This window comes from Idiotropiscis lumnitzeri, chromosome 14 (genome assembly GCF_059441095.1).
Source record: "Idiotropiscis lumnitzeri isolate Australia: NSW breed Sydney's pygmy pipehorse chromosome 14, RoL_Ilum_1.0, whole genome shotgun sequence".
In the NCBI taxonomy this organism is placed as follows: domain Eukaryota; kingdom Metazoa; phylum Chordata; class Actinopteri; order Syngnathiformes; family Syngnathidae; genus Idiotropiscis; species Idiotropiscis lumnitzeri.
In genome coordinates, this window is record NC_142404.1 from 18,496,868 (window position 1) to 18,502,867 (window position 6,000).

The window sequence follows — 6,000 nt, forward strand, 5'->3', positions numbered from 1 at the left end:
AATCTTCCAGAACTGAATGTAAAAAGTTCACAAATGTGATGTTTTTCAAAGATGGCAGAAGAGCGGCCAATCTGCACCAAAGTGACATGCAATACCCCCCCCCCCTCCTTGACCCCCCCACCCCCATGTCTGCTGTGATGTCACTTAAATGCCCCCCCCCCCCAACACACACACTTTGTTGTTCTTCTGAGCTCTTTTGTATATAAGGACTGCCTGCTTGCAGAGTTGTCTCCCCTTTTTTTTTTTTTTTTTCTTTCGACTGCACTGAAGATGTCAACCGATGATGTCATAAGAAACCGTCCCCGTTTCGGGTTCGGCTGGGAGACGACGGCAGCGAGAACTGAACTGAATTCTCCTCGCACCTCCACTTGTAAATTCTCAATGATGCTCAGTGCCCCCCCCCCCCAGTCAACAAACTCTACAGTACAACCTTGCATGTATTTACCAACGCTGCACCTCGCATGACGATTAACTTTTAAAAGGACTCGTGTAGGGAAAAAAAAAACCCAAACTATGAAGATAGAAACATAAAATGAATAAAAAGAGTTCTTAGTTTACGTTTGCACGTGTTGCAAGAGTTTTTCTTTATATGTGCTCTGAATGTGTCGTGCGGCCTCCCGCAATCTCTTTAATCGATGACGTTGTACTCGCATACGAATCCTAAAGGGCCACAAATCCATTTTTTCAACGTGTCCATTTATCGATCGAGCTTCGTTCGAGGTCACCAGACGTTCGCCTGAACTTTTCTCGTCACAAGTGAATTTTGAGCCAGTTCAACATTTTCTCGCCACCTGAAAAAACTGCGGGCGACTTTGGACGAACCCCGACATGAATTCAGTGACCTTTGCCAACTGCGGCAAATGTGCGCCCCCTCAATTTCATCGCAAACTTTTTGTTGTTTTAATGGTAAGAGAAAAACAAATGTTCCCATGTGTCTTAGAAAAAAAAAAGTTGCAGCAATGTTCTTAAATAATTCCTTCAAAGGAATCTCAACTCCCAATTAGCGCAATTGCTCTTTGAATCATGGCGACACGCTGTCCATAATTTATCCAGCTCTCATTTGACCCCCAACAGAGCAACGTCAACATGTTCATGAAATGAACTGAAATTGGACAAATGTGGAAGTCTCCACAGGAAAAGAAGGACGCCTTGAAATAAATAATACATCGCAAAATGCGCTTTGCCGCCAGCTCTTAATAAAAATCGCGACTCGTGATGAAAGCTCAAGAAAAAAAGGATGGAAACCCGCAAGAGCAAAAAAAAAAAAAAAAAGCAAAGTCTGGGATTTTTTTTATTTATTTTTTTATCCCAGATATTTTGATGTTCGGACAAATACAGATGCTACTTCAAAGAATGCTATATGTATCGTTTGTATGCAAAAAGGTGATCTCACAAGTTCACGGCCCACCGTCAAGTTTGAAGTGAAAGATTTTTATTTTATTTTTTTTATCCGCCCATTTCTGAAAAGGAAAGAAATTGACGTCTCAAAAATGCCAGTCGTGACTTGAATTTCAGTTGCCCGCAGGTGTCAGCACACGGGCGGAGCATCGTGGTGCCCATTAAAAAAAAAAAATACGAGTTAATATTGGCCGATTAAATTGGTCGACTGACGACTCGGTCGTGCTAACCGCGAGGCCAATGTGGTGCCCTCCATTATCTAAAATATATTAAAAGTCAAGTTGATTTCCACAGGTGTCTAACATGCGGCCCGGGGGCCGTATTAGGCCCGCCACATCATTTTAAGTGGTCCACAAAGGCAAATATTTATTTATTTTCCTGGCTTCTGACTTAAGAACCTGTTATTCATTTTTTTTGTGCATAAGCTTCTGAGGGAAAGCATAATTAAATCACTAAAATGAATTTGATCCCCCTGGCACATACGACTAGAACTTCTTTTATTGATGCTGCTCCTTTTTTAAGTATGTTTTTTTTCTCCCAAATTCTCTCAATGCCGTTTGACTTATAGCTCATAGCCCAAAACTCCAAATCCAAAGTTGACATGTTCAGTTTTCATACTGTAAAGGCCACAATAAATCTCGTCTCTTCCACTCTTTGCGTTTCACTGTAGCTAAAAGATGAATTAGGAGCGCGTGCGTCGTGGTCCTTGGGTGTCGGCAGACTGGCCGTTAAACGGCCGCTGAGCCACCCGTGCCCCTGAAAGAAATGACAAATCATTAGCATTGCTCGGCCGCTAAATGGGAGGCGCGTTCTCTTCCAAGGACCGCATTTCCATTTCAATTTTCTGCTCAACGGACTTGATGTATGTGGAGAATCGCTCTTCACCTCGCCCGTTACTCAACTCACTGCCAGAGTGTGTGTGACCTCGCGCTTGCGTGTGTGTGTGCGTCTCAGTGTAATGTTGCTGTGTTCAAGGCAAATGGAAAGTTCGGGAAGTGGATCTCAAGGGAAAATGTTGTTAAGGCGATTAAAGGGCGCCCGTGTGGGGATTAGACACCGTCTTGAGCCTTGTGCGGAGCCACTTGTAAGGAAAAAAAAGTGGTCTAGGTGTCATTTGGGCAAATTCTGTCCTGAATTTAGGGCATGGCTTTTTGAGAGGTTTGCCTTGGGGTTTTTTTTCTTAGCTTTTTTTTTTGTCATTTCCAGGTGATGATGGTGATGTCCCATTCTTTCAAATCAATTGAAATTTTATTCATTTTGCACTTTTCACACATAAAATGTAAGTCAAAGTGCCATAAAAACATCATGACTAAAACACAACCTGATTTAAAAAAAAAAAACATTCATGGGGGAATCTGTTGAATCAGACGGTGATCATGCCATCCATTGTAGAAGGCTCTTATTTTGCAAACCAAAAAATATTAATAAAATATTTAGTCCCCTAAAAAAAAAAAGTGCATACATTAGAAAGAAGCGGGCGAGGAAGTTGCACACAGATGGCGGTTGCCTTCCTTTGAAGCAAAAGACGACTGTAATGAGCTGCCGTGGGACTCACCACGGCAAGATTCCGAAACGAGACAGCAGGAGGTTATGTCAACTGATACATGAAATATAGATGACAGAAATACTCACACAAAAACAGCAGCCGCCCTCTCCCAAAAAAAAAAATAAATAAATAAAAAAATTCATTCCCCTCAGTGCATCTGGGGGGACTTTAGGCCAACTATCAAGTCTTCAAGTGTTTGTTTTTTTGGGTGATTTTATTTGCCTCTGATGCTCGCACGCCGCTGCCCTCATTTTTTTTCTCAAGAACATAAAATTTTCATAATAATATTCAATGTAATATAGTAATCTAGTGAGTAATTTTATGAATGAAGGTTTAAATTCAGCAACAGGTGGAATTTCTTAAAAAAATAAATATCTTAAAAAAAAAAAGTCAAAACATTTTTTGGAATCCGAGTCAAAAGTATATTTAGGGAGGCGTACTCGTCAACGTGAAATTTGATGGACGTGCATGAAAAAGTCCACGAGCAGAAGCTCTCTTCTTTTCCCCAAAATTGCGCAACACAAACTTTGCCAGCTTTTTCGCCATCTAACTTCGTGGGTTCGTGACATCAAATCTTTCTGAACATTTCGAGGTTTCGCCTCGAAAAAAGCCTCAGAGGCCCGTTCATTGCCGCTTGCATCTTTCATTTCCCTTCAAATTGTGACCAAATTCAACCTTCAGCTGACAAAATCAACATTTTTCAACTTTTTAGTTTGATACTGAAAGAATCCGTATTGAAGCGCTTCGTGACGCTTGTTGTGTTGACGAACTCATCCGTTTGTTGAGCACCGTAAGCGTGACCGTGCACGGCGGTTCTGCGGCAGACGAGAGCCAGACGGCGCTTATCGGTGAGCTGCGGCCTTCCTTTGTGACGGCGGCTCCTTCCCGATGAACGCGCGCTCAACGTGACGGCGTCATTAGAATGGAAGCCGGCAAAGCTGACATTTGCATCGTGACCTTTCTGCTGCGCCGGGCCAAATTGCTTGCTTGCGACGCGTCCTCCAGACACGCGTCATCATATCATCGCGCCCGTGGGTCTGCATTTAAGTGCCCCGAGGGCATCGCATAGTTTGGAGATGCCTTCCGACTGTGTGTGTGTGTCGATTCCCGGCATATTACCCGGAGCTCTTGCTCGGTTAATGAGCTGTTTTGCGGCGAGCCGCCTCTGTTTGAATTGCTAAATTGTCAAAACAGCGCGCAAAGCGCCACTAATAGCCCCACGCCCTTGCCAGTGACAGGCCTCGGCCAAAGTCAATTTCAACATCCTTTTGCTTACGTGTGTGTGTGGTCGATAGAGAAGCTTTGCATGTTGAGAACGTTTTGACGATTGGAGCAAAAGGGACAAAATATTGCCGTCTAATACGTCGACTTAGAAATTATTATTTTTTATTTTTTTTACGACAAATTGGGTGTCTGGAGTTTCTGCCGGCCCATTAAGTGTGAAATGAATCCGCCTACTTGTGGGAATGTGTCTGAGCAAGCCGTTCCAAACTTGGACCTCACTTTTTATGTCCGAGTGAGGCTAATTTCCAAAGCGAGCGTTTCCTCCACCCATGATGCGATCAACGGGGCTGGTTGAAGTTCCAGAGCCACTTTCAAGTCACGTCAAGTTCACTCATCATGAGACGCGCGCAACTCGCACAGGTGCGACACTCCTGCTGCGGCCGAGTCCAAAGGTAAGCAGAGCTGCGTGGAGTTTTTTTGTTGCAGGCTCAGATGAGTTGCACGGGGGCGTGTTTGCGTGTCAGTGTCTGCATAAGTGAAGTGAATCAATTATTCCAGCTCCCAAAAAAAAGGAAGGTGGGATGCACGTCATTTTTAATTCCGCAGAGCTTTGCTGTGGTTGGTCACGTCCATAACGTGCTCTCGCAAACCGAAGGATGAACCCGGAGCAAGATGGACAAGAAGAATTCATTAATTTGACGTAATCGGTGTCATGTTGACTTTGTTTGAATTCCTATTATGCAAGCGGGAGATAATTAGTTAATTAGCGTGCTTCAGAAATGCCAGCGGGCGCTTTTGTCGTGTTGGACAGGCTGCCGTATGGCTTCCATCTTTCAAGTCGGAAAAATATTTACCGTGTAGATAAGCAGCGGATGATGATGAAGATCGTCGTCGTCGTCGTCGTGGTCGTCGTGGTCGTGGTCGTCGTGGTCGCATCCAATTCTGCAAAGGTTCATTCACTCGTTTGAGCCGCGTACACTTTAGTTTTGCGAAAGTCATCAGGTCACGCTTGATCCTGAGCAATTGCATGGCGAGATGATTTGCATTTTAAGGGTGGCACTGTCCTTCGCAACGTGCGCGTGTGTCGAAATGCAAATGCAGGTCTTGCTCCATGAAGCAGACGGGAAATCAACTTGATTTCTTTTCATATTTATTGACGGTCAAAACGATCACGATTTTACGAAAAGAAAAATAAAATCTCACCTGCGCAAGCTTGTGTCATGTCGTTTTTGAGATGCAACCAAAAAGAATTGTCACACATGCAAAACGTACCTCAAACAACGAAGACGACGACGGACGCCGTCAAGTGAATTCAAGGATTTGTTTCATTAAATGTTTCGAGATCATTCCAGAAATCGTGCAAAGACTGAGAACTTTGTAGTTGTCAGTGGCAAAGTTTTAGCAAACTGTTTTTCGCCACTTCAAGTTTTCCTGAACCTTTTGGGGGCGTGGCTAAAACGGGACCCAGTAATGCCCACGGGCCCCGAAATTGAAGAACTTGAGAGCATCAGCGGCTAGCAAGCGAATTAAGTCAGGACCGGTTGCCAGGTAATCACAAAGCACACAAAACAAAAGATTTAAATAAATCCATTGGAATCGGAACGTGACGAGCAGCGCTAAAAAAAAAAAGTTTGAGCATTTGTCGGGATGAAGTCTAAAAAATCCAGATGGAAACCTCAAAGGTTGCAAAACGCACCCTCACGCTTGCTTGAAATGAAAAAGAAAAAGTCTGAATAATTAAGAGCGAGATGAATCCAACTTTCTGACCGATTTCAAATGTTTTCCTCCCGCTTTCTGCTTTTCTCTGATTTCAAGCAAAGTAGAAAATAACG